This window comes from Pinus tabuliformis, chromosome 3_2, assembly GCF_031772625.1.
Source record: "Pinus tabuliformis cultivar Carrire ecotype Pingquan chromosome 3_2, CPIR1, whole genome shotgun sequence".
Lineage (NCBI taxonomy): Eukaryota > Viridiplantae > Streptophyta > Pinopsida > Pinales > Pinaceae > Pinus > Pinus tabuliformis.
In genome coordinates, this window is record NC_142302.1 from 927,370,565 (window position 1) to 927,384,211 (window position 13,647).

The following is a 13,647-nucleotide window of genomic DNA, read 5'->3' on the forward strand; positions in this document are numbered from 1 at the left end:
TCAATAAAAATGCTACCTTACAGCTTGTAAAAATTTCCAATTCGAACTCCCCGCATCAATACCAGTGCTCCCCGAACCATTTTGCAGGTATCCTTCTCGAACACTGTTTTTACACCTGCATCATCCAGCTTGCTTACAGAAATCAGATTTCTGGCCAATGCAGGAATATGCAGAACACCCAGAAGTGTTCTAACCCTTCCACTTTGCAACTTCAACTTTACTTTTCCGCGACCAATGATTCTAGACTTCCTATTATCCCCTAAAAAGACATCACCACCATCGTATTTCTCATACTCGCGGAACCACTCTCTATGGGGAGTGAAGTGAAAGGATGCACCTGAGTCAATCAACCATGCCTCATGATCTACATGTGTACTTGAAGAAGCCAAGTACACATCCCCACCTTCATCTGAGGTGGTTTTTGCCTCTTTAGAAGGAGCATCATCAGATCCATTTCCTTTATAAGGAGCTTTAGATTTACAGTCCCTTTTGTAGTGCCCTTCCTTTTTGCATTTCCAACACACCACCTTTTTAGGTTTTCTTGGAGATTTTGATCTCCCTCTAGATTTAGATCTCCCACTCGATGAATTATTTTTGTTTCAGTTCTGGGACCGTCCTCGTACAAACAAGGCATCACCATTCTGGCTCTCCATATTTTTTCGTCTCATCTCCTCCATCAGTAAGGATGAGACTATTTCATCAAACTGCAAGTCAGTTGCATTGCTACCTATTGCAATAACTAGACTATCCCACGAATCTATTAGAGAACACAACAAATTGATGCACTTATCTTCATCTGAAATTTTAATATCAACATATGCTAACTGAATTACCACAGTATTAAATGCATTTAGATGCTCTGTCACCGAGTCTCCATCTTTCATCCTCAGGTTATATAGCTTTTTCCGCAAGAACAATTTATTCACCAAAGACTTAGATTGGTACAAAGTCCCTAACTTGTCCCACAAAGCCTTCGTCGTAGCTTCCCCTAATACATTCAACAATAATGAATCTGAGACACACAATTGCAATGTGCTCTTTGCCTTTCGATTCATCTTCTTCCATTCTTCATCAGACACTCCCGTTGGTTTAGTACCCGGATCTACCATGATCCACTGATCTTTATCCACCAACAGATCCTCCATCTTGAGTTTCCAGAACTCAAAACTCTAACCATTGAATTTCTCGATCTCTATCTTTCCACTCCTCATCGACATAGGTTGAGGCTTTCCTTGAACACATAGTGGCATGACACAAGAGTGACTTGGCATCATGACTAATGAGCAACAGGTGATATCATGCAATGGCACAGGAGGCATTGAGGCATGCTCAATATGAATGGAATTGTAACTAGCGAGAGGAGTAGCCAGAATCATATGTATGGTGCGACTCCTAGGCAAGCTAAAACCCAACTATAAGATAATGAAGAAAACATGTGCCATTTTCAAATGTGACACAAAGGATACTACCATTTGATGACTAACGGAAATAAATGTTCCCTCCCTTATCTTTTATAAGTTCGTTTTTCGTAAAGTTGTTCCCCAATCCCAAAAATGAGATAAAAGTATACAAGGGATAACCTCCTAGCCATAGCAGACTAGGGTATTCCTTTTTTGTAACTATTCTATCCTAGTTTCGAAAAGAGTTAAACTTATACTAGGTGGATGACAATTCAAGTACTTCAAAGAGCGTGAAGGAGACAATTTCACTCGATAATATTTTCTAAATTAAGGAGTCTAAAAAGATCTTAAAGGAAAATCCTCTTAGAGTAACACATGGTATAGATGATAGAAAATGGCTCCGGTAATGATGGAACTACTCATGACATAATGAGGACAAGAGGCTAGCTAATAAGACCACTCATTGCAGTGGTTCCTACAAGACAGGGTAAAACACCAAGTGAAAGCAAATGATAGGCCAAGAAGGTGATCAAAAGGAAGAGAGAAACAAAGGCTCAATCTAGAAAAGTAGGCTGATACAATGTGGCAATCAGAAGGGATAAAATGTGGAATCCTCTTGGTTTATGGCAAAAAATAAGATGAAGAAGAGGACATGAGGCTGAAATTCTAGGTCATGGTAGGTCAGAAGGAAGCAATTCTGAAAAGGAGTAAGAATGATTGCATCAACACCAATACAACAACGAGGTCTTAAACTAGGGAATCCATGTATAGGTAATATCTACTCCCAAGCTACAACATGCACATAAAAGAGTGGCTAATGCCATAACTTGATACGGTCAGACCTAAGGCACAATGATGTCACTAATGGTCAAGAATGCATCAGTGACAGTGATATATGACCTACCCCTATATTCCAATAAGAGGAAACATACCTTAGGTCCAGTGGATGCCACAATAAAAATGCCATTATGTCCTATAAAAACCATCTAGAAAGACTAGACCCATGGTTAACTCACATTATGAAAGAAATAAAACATGGATTACGTCAAAACAGGACCATATATTTATTTATTTTTGTTACTGTTTTTAAATATTTTGGCATAAATAAGGCATGGTAAATACTTGCATCGCACACCAAACCAAAAAGAAAGTAGAAACAACACACTCTTATGTACAATATGTAGAAGTGAAGCACAGTCCGGTAGGTGACACTAAGGTGTGCTCAGACCCAGGAACATGCCAAGGGTTTCTATACTTGAACTCAAGGAGGGTGAGGGGATCATATGGATCACCAATGTGGGGCCATGCCAAAGGAAATCAAACTACCCAAGTCAGAAAGGTTGAGCATGTCAAGGAAGTTCTAACATATTTATGTTCAAAAAAATTAACTTGAGGACATAAGTTAGGATGAAGACATAAATAGGGTACATGATACTTGTCAATAGGTTTTAATGAAGTAGGCAATTTTTTGGCAAGTTTAGTAATAGAATACAAAGACTTGACTCGGTCTATGGGTGGTATTTCCAAGGAACATTGAGGAGGTGACTCGTGAGGTTATTTAAGGTTAACGTGTCCAAGTTCCGCTTGTTCCAAATCAAGGAGACTAGAGGAAGAAAGAGGCATAACCTCCCTAATATTATCACTAGGACAATCATGACCTCCAAATTGACTAACCGAGGGGGTTTGTCATTGAGGGAGTCATGTGGAATAGGTGGAGGGGCTCACTAACTTGATCAACTTCCATAAGATCAGGAGACACCACCCAAGGATCAAGAGCTCTATGGGGTCCACAGGTGTCAAAAGAGATCATATGCATAAGAGCTTTAGAATAGGATGAAGGAATGTCGGGTGGTGGTAATTGAGGAAATACCCCAATAAGAGATGAGATTTTAAACAAGCTCGCTCCAACACTCTGATACTAACTAGGGTTAGCTCCTACAAGTGGTACTGAATTCCCCATAGTGGAAATTTGGGTCGATGGCATGCAATAGTTGAGCTAGTCAATGATCAAATTATTTCCTACAGGAGGAATGAAAAGGACATGAAATATAGATGAGACAAAAATGGTCATTGAATAGAAACAACTATGGCCAAGGAGCAGGTTTTAATCCAAAGTGTCATTGACGGCTTCAACATCGACATAAAAATTCCCCCCCCTAACTCAATGGTGAACTTGGAAAGAACCCCCTTAGGCACAAAATTGTGTCCATCAAAGTCTTGAAGAGTAGTATTGGATGTGGCTCTGGATAGACAAGAGCCTTCCAGTAGGATGTTGACATGGCACAAGTGGAAGAGCCTTCATCCACCAAAGTGTGATGAATATTCTTATGGAAGACAAGCACGATCATATGAAAAGTCACCTAGTGGGAAGTCAAAGAGAATCCTTGTTAGCATTAAACACAATGAGTCCTGATTCATATTGATATATCATCCGCAAACGGATGGTCAAACTGAAGCCGTCAACAAATGTCTAGAAACCTACCTTAGGTTTTTCACTTCACAAAAGCAACACCTTTGGGTATAGTGGTTACCTCTGGCTGAATGGTGGTATAACACCAACTATCATGCTACCACCAAAATGACTCCCCATGAAGCAGTATATGGTCAACTTCCACCTTCCCCTACTTCTTATCTCAAGGGGTGCTCCAAAGTACAAGTAGTGGATCAACTCCTACAACATCGCGTAACCATGCTCGCCCATCTTAGAGAGAATCTTCATCAAGCTCAGAACCACATGAAGCAACGGGTCGACCAGCATCGCTCAGAGCGCCAATTTCAAGAAGGGGATCAGGTATTTTTGAGGCTGCAACCATATAAGCAAAGATCACTCAAAGACAAGGGTTGTCAGAAGCTATCTACAAAATTCTACGGACCATACCAAGTACTTCAATGCATTGGAGAAGTGGCTTACAAGTTGGCTTTGCCACCTACTGCAAAAATCCATCTAGTTTTCCATGTATCGTGCCTCAAGAAAGTGATTGGGAACAATTGTCGAGTTCAAACCAGTCTACCTGAATTGGACGAAGAAGGGTCAATCTGGCTTCAACCCGAACAGGTTCTAGACACACGAGACAAGCACCTACGCGGACGCATGATTAAGGAAGTCCTCATCAAATAGAAAGACACCTCTCCAGAAGATGCAACTTGGGAACCAGCCACTATTCTTCAGCAGTTTCCGCAGCTTCAGCCTTGAGGACAAGGCTAGTCTTAAGGGGGAGGGCGTGTTAGGGTCCCACCCTAACCCCCTTATTTATGTCATGGGATCACGTCATAGTCAAGAGTCAATAACGCCCATATTAATATTTGTAAGTGGTTAACCTGCAATTAATGACGGGACCACAGTTAGTTGCAAATGGGCAGTAGTATTAGATAGATAGTATTAATAAAACCCACAATATTGATTCGTGGTAATGCATGTATGAGTCATATATAAAGGATAGAGACTCCCTGCGAGGAGCGTCATGCCTTATTTTGTAATCGAGCTCTGCTCTATTGGAGGTTGCCCCCTCGAAGAGGCAAGTGAACATTACTCTCTGAATAATAAAATCATTGATATTCTGTGTTCTGGGTATCTTTTCTTCACATATTCTGTATTTGGGTATCATTTTGCAGGTTAAGAGCATAACAGCCTTTGAGAGGCCAACTCCCAAGCTCCAACTAAAATTTAGTCCTATTAAAGAGGCAACTTGAATAATCCTACTAAAAGGAGACTTTTTTCTTTTCTTTTGATTAATTTACAACAAACTTCAATGCCTCTTCTTTCTTATCTTCCTCTTCCATTTCCAAACAAAAAAATCATTAATCTTATATCATAAGCACTCTATATAGATAAGAATTGGAATCATTTTCCTCAACTCATGGGGTACCTTTAAACCTCAACCCATGCAAGTGGACCTAAGTCCATGGTACAACCCATCACACTCTAAGATGGTTCTAATTGTCTCCTCAAAACTAAGGCATACGAAACCTTACAATGCAAAAAGCTCAAGCCATCTCAAACTTATGGGCTTTTTCCCTTCATGGAACACATTCTAGCTAGTGCTCATCAAAAATAATGCACTAACACCACTAACACACACCAAAAGTCCAAGATACTCGTAAGATGTGACCCACACCCAAGCGCTTAGACTACACCTTCATAAAATGCACCTTCAACTTTGGATGTCAAAAAACAGTAATATCCTAACCCAATATGGCCTATTTTTTAAGATTTGTGTAAGTCATTCCTTATCAAATCCTTGCACCTCCTTAAAACTCCATGATACATCTACTTGAATGGCCACCTTCCAAGTTCCAACACTTGCTTTTGCAACACAAAAAAACCACCTATATATGTTGCAACAACCTTGTTAACTTCTTTAGTGGGTTGCACATATATTTAACATTTCTTCTTCACCTTTCAAAGTGGTAGTGCAAGGAGAGGGTATCAACTTCAATCAAGGAATGTTCACTTAGTACCACTACCAAGTTGCCTTCCCACAACTTGTCAAATGTCTTAAGTTAGCTTCACAACTTCTCGTGGTGCATAACGTGCTTGTCTACACCTCTAAGTGAGACCACAACTCCCAACCCCTCTAACTATTCCACCTCTTCAACCCTTGTTAGAGTCTTTTTCGATGTACGCCATGCCTCAAGTAGAACATAACACTAGCATCCCAAACCTACATGCTCGTTCCATCTTTATTGCCTTGTTGAAACCACATTATCACATTGCTTAAAATGAAATGTTTACATCTTAAGGCAAAAATATATATATTTTTTATGACAACCTAAACTATGTCAGTGATGTGGAGAGGACTCCATTTCCTCAAGATAAAAACATCGGGTCTTACAAACCCATTCACACAACAATTTGAATATATTTAACCTAAAGAAGGGTACATACCCTACTCCTTCCAAATTTCTCATATAACTTTTAAGAAACTAACACACATTTTTAATTATTAAATCTTTACTATAGACTCTCTTTTGTTTACACCCACCTAATATGCAAGAACACTTAAATATTTTCAATACAAACAAAGTAAGAGCACATGTTTCTTTCTTACACTTAAATATTTTCAATACAATTTTTTTTTTTCCTTCTAAATTCCAGTAATATAATATATGTACCTCCATAAATTTTAATAACCAAATAACATTCAAATTTTCCAAAAATACAATACATCTGTCTCCATAAACTTTAACAACAAAATGGTTACATAAAAATGATAATCTTAAAATTAAATTATTGTTACGATGATCTTTCAAACCCAACCAAAAACACGCATGAGGGCGATGGTTTATCAAATGAAACTAATATACTTAGTATGAAAGTGAAAATGGACTCTAGTTTATCAAGTGAAAATGGACTCTAGTTTATCAAATGAAACTAAAAACTTAGAGCGAAAGTAAAAATGGGTGCTACTTTATCAAATGAAACTAAAAACTTAGCGCTAGTTTATCAAATGAAACTAAAAACCTCCCCTTCATTATGCTCTTACCTGAGTTTGAGTTATAGAGGAAAGTTTTGGCATATTTAAAAATAATTAAGCGTTAATTTTGCTTTACAAAACCCCTCCCAACCCCAATCTTCTTTTAATGTTCTAGAGCAGGCAGTGTGTGTTCACTTTTCAACAATCAGGAGTGAAAACTAGATTGAAGAGATCAAAGGCTGGAGCGAAAACTAGATTGAAGAGATTGGAGAGGCCATTTATCATACTGAAGGAACAAGTGCAGAAAATCTGAATGAGAGACTTAAGTGCAGAAAATATGAATGAGAGACTTAGATGCTCAGAAGGCCAACATTGCAGTGGTCAGGGCCATCGCGAGAATCCTATGCACTTCACTCGGCTCCAGAGCCCCTATCTTGACTTCTAGCTCGAGTAGTCCTGTTGGTTGGTACAAGGTCACCCGCGGTTGGATTGGCAGCTTCATCACAAGAAGCATGCATAAATAATACTCGGATTCCAAGTTTAGGAACAACCGCAAGTGCTTTGGAAGAACCTATAGCACCACCTGTCCCAGTAAAGTATACACACCTTCTTATCGATGGAAAATTTTTTAATGCGACTTCTGGAAAAAAAATTCCAAGATTGGATCCCAGAATAGGGGATTTGATTGTCAATGTGGCTGAAGGTGATGCAGAAGACGTGGACAAGGTTGTAAGGGTTGCACGAAAAGCCTTTGACGAGGGCCCATAGCCGAAAATGACTGCTTATGAGAGATCGTGTATTATGCTCCTGTTCGCTGACTTGCTTGAAAAGCATAATGATGAGATTGCAACCTTGGAAACACGGGACAATGGGAAGCCTTATGAGCAAGCAGCCTTGGTTGAAGTGCCAATGGTAGTGCAGCTATTTCGTTACTATGCAGGGTGGGCAGATAAAATACATGGTCTTACAGTTCCAGTTGATGGACCTTATCAGTCAAATCATCCCTTGTAATTTTCCACTACTTATGTTTGCTTTGAATTTTCCATTAACAACTCTTTATGCAGCAAAACTTTTCCACGAGGCTGGACTGCCTCCAGGAGTTCTGACTATCATTTCAGGATATGGTCCAACTGCGGGAGGTGCAGTTGCAAGGCACATGGATATTGATAAAGTTGCTTTTACAGGTTGAACTGCTACTGGTCAAGTAGTGTTAGAATTAGCTTCCAAGAGCAACCTTAAGCCAGTGACATTGGAACTTGGAGTAAAGTCGCCTTTTATTGTATGCGAAGATGCTGATGTCAATCAAGCCGTGGAGTTCGCTCACTTTGCATTATTTTTCAATCAGGTAAGGAGTTGAATCTCTCAAGTATTTAATCTGCATGGCACTCAATATTGTAAAATGTTAATCAAGCTGCTGCTCTTTCTGCAGGGTCAATGCTGTTGTTCCAGGTCACGAACCTTTGTACATTTTTGTAGAAAAAGCAAAAGCTCGGTTTTTGAGTCGGGTGGTCGGTGATCCGTTTAGAAAAGGTGTTGAGCAAGGTCGGTGTTTGGTCATTACTTAAGCATTGAATACCTATATTAATGCAAAAGTAGAGAAAACAGAGAAAAGTTGCTTGTCCGCATGTAACTAATAGGCAACTGAAAGCGTGATAATCAAAAGCCTGATGCATAAATGGGTCTTTTGGAATAAGAAAGTCAGCTTCTTATTTGTGCTTTGAGGGTTATCATGGTTCTATGCAAAAAGAGAAATATAGGTCACTACATTTGAGAAAGGAGTTTGTTGTCTAAAAATGTTATAGGAAATGCTATCTTGTGAAGAGAATGCTGAGCACTTTGATGTATAATTGCTGGTGGTCCCTGTCACACAAATTTCTTGGTCTATTTATAAGTTGACTGTTGCAGGACCCGCAGATTAACTCTTAAATTGAGATCTTGGCTGGTCCTTTTTCCTTGAATTTGCATTGCACTTGCACCATGTTAATGCCCATCAGAACCATTTTGTCATTCTTTACTATGTTCTCCAGTTGGTAATTAACAAAGCTCGATTTGTGAAGTCCTCCTTCCATAAATGACAAAAGCATGACTACTTTACTACTAGCATGTTGGGAAGTATTGAGCTATTCAAAGGATGTTTTGCTTGTAGAAAGTATTCTTTTTTAAATCTGAAGTTTCATGATGTTCTCGGTGGCCTTATTTTGATATTGTTGAGAATTTCTTTTGAAATGCCGCTGATTGACCAAGATCAGTTTAACAAGGTTATGAGTTATATCAAGGCTGGGAGGGAGAGTGGTGCAAAACTTGTAATAGGGGGTGACCAAATTGGTACCAAGGGCTTCTATATTATGCCTACCATTTTCTTAGAAGTTAAGGTATGGGAATAACATTTTGGGGATAACTGCAATTCCGCAAATCTTTCCCCAATTAGTTATGGAAATGCTTACTTTTTACTGGTTTGGTTCTTCTTTTCCACTCTAAACTAGATTTTAACTCTCAAAGATGACTGAAATCCACACATATTCGAGATGACATTATTATGGATTTGTTGGCTACTACCTTTAACTGGTGAACTAGACACAAGTAATAGGAGTGAGGGTATTGTCAATTCGAGCACAAATTTTCCTTTATTGCTTAACATGAATGGGGTTGCAATACTTACCTCACCTCTATTTATGTGACAAAAATAGGATGATATGGCCATAGCTACTGACGAAATATTTGGTCCAGTGCAGTCAATTATAAAATTCAAGTAAGTATAGATGATGGCTGAATTGATTCCGAAGATATTGATTTCACAATGTCTGTTTGAATTTTGATTTAAGAACTGTGTTTTTGGTGGATACTATTTCCTACTATCTTGAATAGAACTATAGACAAAGTAATAAAGTGGTCGAATGCTACTCATTATGGGTTGGTAGCAAGAGTGTTTACAAAGAATATAGAGACCGTGAACACTCTTACTCAGGAATTATGTGTCAGGACAGTTTGGGTTAATTGCTTTGACATTTTTGATGTTGGTATACCTTTTTGTAGCATAAAATGAGTGGCACTGGAAGAGAGAAGGGTATCTATAGTCTCAATAACTACTTACAGATTAAAGCCGTTGTCTCTCCTTTAAAGAATCCACCATGTTTGTAGGTTGTTAGATCCTACAAATGGTTCTATTGTGTGGGGGAACATATTCAGTTCCTGATGGTCTTGTCAAGTCAGTATAATTTGAATTTAGCTTTCTCTGTCAATAATAATGTATATGACCTTCAGATAGGTGTGATGCTCTTGTTTTCCTATGAACCTGCACAGTCATGTCTCTGTAAGATTCTATAGTTTCAAAATTTGGAACTCAATTATCATGGCCATATCAAACGCGAAATGAAGGGTGTCATAGTTTCTGCCATGTTTTATGGTTCTTGCTTTTTTGTGAAGGTGCATAGTCATGTTTATGAAAGACTCTAGATTCATAATTTGGAACTCAATTATCATGTTCATATCAAAAAAAAAAATTGATGTTAGTTTGGAGAAACACAACAAAAATAAAACTTTTCTGGCAACAGAAAAACATCACAGGAAATGGAGCAATAACAGCATTACTCGATCATATTCTGTACTCAATCACATACAACATAAGAGATAAATTGACAGCAGAAAAGAAAAAAATAACTAGAGAACAAAAATCACTTGCTCAAGCTAATAAAATACAAATTTATAGAGGCTGATGTTCAGGCCGAGAAAATACAAATTTATAGAGGCTGAAGGAGGATCTAGAATCATGCATGTGATTCAGATGAAGATCTAGAAACAAATGGCGGTGTGGTAGGTTTGGTGTGAGTGTGGCGGTGACGGCTGGGATGGAAAAGTGTTGGGGTGTCAGTGCCGACATTAGCACAATGTGAGTCAGTTTGGCTTCACACTTAACAGTAGTGTCTGTTCAATTTTCAACAGGCGAGAGGGAAAACTAGATTGAAGAGATCAGAGGGAGGAGTGAAAACTAGAATGAAGAGATTTACAAATGAGGGTTTTACCAGTAGCAAACCTAATATCAAACCCCATCCGATCTTCAATCTGTTGATGATGCCAAGGTATGTTTCATATTTAACTTCACTGCATTTCCCTCATTTTCATTTCCCCATTTTCAGTCTTTGACACAGAGAGGAGTACACACATCTTAGGTCTCAGATTCAACATCCACTATTTTTTTGCATCCACACTTATATGTTTAGGCTTTAATCACTTGTATGTTTAGGCTTTAATCTCTGTGCTTCATTTTGTCACTATTTGCAGGGATGGTGTTGGCAATTGATGAGTTTGAGAGGCCATTTATCATATTGACGGAGTAAGTGCAGAAAATCTGAATGAGAGACTTAGATGCTCAGAAGGCCAACATTGTAGTTGTTAGGGTCATTGTGAGAATCCTTTGCACCTCACTCGGCCCCATGCTCCAGAGCCCCAACGGTGATGTCACCCTTAGTAAGCTCCTATTCCGTTTAACCGTTGTCTATTTTTGGATTGGTGACACACATTAAGTTATGAAAATAAGTAGATTGTACTTAAAAAACCTATGAATTATAAGTAGAAATTCCATAGAAAAAATTCTTTAGGTATTTTGCAAGGAGACGAATAACCTAATACTCTATGATCTTTTATATACTAAATTAAATCTTGCACATTGAGACCATATAGCCAAACTCAGTAATAAAAAATTACATGGCTTTCTGACAGGGCAAATCACAGAGCACCTCCATGCCTTGAACATGATTCTTAGCAGTATGACTTCAACTGCAATTGAGAACTCACATGGTAAAAAACATATTTGACCACTCTCATCATAGTATCCTATGCATGTACACCCAACTTTCATTTAAATTTCAAAATATTCCTCCATAACCACATTAGGAAATGATATAAAATGAAAAAAATCAAGACCTTTCATTTACATTTCAAAATAGTCCTCCATAACGACACAGGAAATGATATAAAATGAAAAAAGAAGGACCTTTTGCAAGAGCATCTGGCTTTACAATAAATTCAACACACTCAACATATAGTAACAAATCATAAATACTTGGGAAATATTATACCAGCCTTTGATTAAATAATGCACTTTAAAGTTCTGCAGATGCCAAATATAGATAAAGCCCTTAAAGAATAAATTATGTTCTTTTCTTGTTTTTGTGTTTCTTTTGCTTTGGTGGTTGAAGAACCATTTTTATTACGACATCAAAAACAATCTTAACATTCTGTTGTGTTTTATAATTGCATTCAATGTATGTTGCAGCCCCGATTTTCCTCTTCTAATCTTCACCTTCCATTGTTGAGATTGCCGTTGCTCTAGGATGATCAACAAATTTTTTTTTATCTTTTCGTAAATCTAATTTTGTCCATGCCAAAATGATAGACACAAATGGTGCATAGTGTCTCAATTCTGGAATCCAAATTTTGGAAATGTTTTTATAATTGGTCTTGTTGATTAAGGAGAAAGCCACGAGGAAGACACCTGCACCTCTATAACTCAGGGACCTCATCCTGTTGTAATCCTCTTGTCCCTTCATGTCCCAGAGGCCAAGATTCGTTGTACTTCCATCCACCACTACATTTGCACTGAAGTTATCAAACATTATTGGTACATAGTCTGTTCAAAATGTGTTGCTTGTGTAGGAAATAAGCATGCAAGTTTTTCCCACAACACCATCCCCCATAGTCACACACTTAATAAATCTAGCAATAATCATGGTTGCTCTGACTCTTCAGAAAGACTAACTATATTTGTTAGAACATTTCCTATCCAGTAGCTGAATTCACAAAGGCTTCTTAGCTCAACTAACAGCACATAACAGATAGCCAAAAGTTTTAAAGCACCCAGAGCGATTACAATCTAGAAAGAAAATTGTTTCCAATTCAATATTTAAAAGGCTATCCCAGAGAGATTAACAACCATTAAAAAATGGAGCACATTTTGAAAAGAAACAAACAAACATCTCAATCTAGAACATCACAGTTAGGATCTGTACTCATAAAAACGAAATACTGACCTGCTCACTCTTCTCACACACTGCGAGGCCCAGTGACTTCCTATAGAAAAAAATAAATTTTCATAGTTAAAGGCCATTATATGATATTGTCATAGTCCATGATGTTATTTCCAATTTCTTCTGTGGGAGTTTGTCTGCTAGATGAGGAACAAATTGTTATCATTACAAAAAATCTTGTGTTAAGCACCTCCAAGAAGCCTTCCAGAGGAGCAACCTAATGTCTCGAGGGGGCATGGGGACTACTTCTCTTGTGGGGCCTAGACCTAGGAAAGTGAAGACATAAACTATGCATGCTTTGGTTGCATCGGTAGGATGGATAATCATGTGCTTAGGTTTAATTGAGGTTAGAAATATAAAGTGTCAAGGGAAGAGTGAACATGATGAGCACAAGATGTTTCTAAAAGGGGGGAATGGAAGCTAAAACTTGAGGCTCACAAAATGCTGAAATAGAGCCAAAATTATCTCAGAAACTACAATTGGATCTAGAAAATGGAATCCAACACTATTAGAACATGTAGGAAGCTAATTGAAGGGTGGCTCCTTCCTAATGGCTCAAAACAAATTGTGGGAAAAATCCATACATGTCTAGTGGTCTTCGAAAAGTATAGTCTTAGAAACCCAATGGAAATGCACTTTCACGTATAACTTGCTCCCATGAAATCCCAAAATTATCTCAAAACTTGTAGCTTTGCTTCTTTTTTTCTGTAATTCCTTAGTCACTTTTCCTTTCATGTAATAAGACCAATGTTCCCAAACCATAAATAAATGTATCAAGTCCTCCTCTATAAGGCATATTTGATGGCCACC

At 38.2% G+C, this 13,647-nt stretch overlaps 1 pseudogene; it reads left to right on the forward strand.

The window, feature by feature from the left end:
* Positions 1–10,088, forward strand: part of LOC149183678 (benzaldehyde dehydrogenase, mitochondrial-like) — a 56,273-nt pseudogene extending 46,185 nt beyond the window's left edge.
* Positions 10,089–13,647: the final 3,559 nt, after the last annotated feature.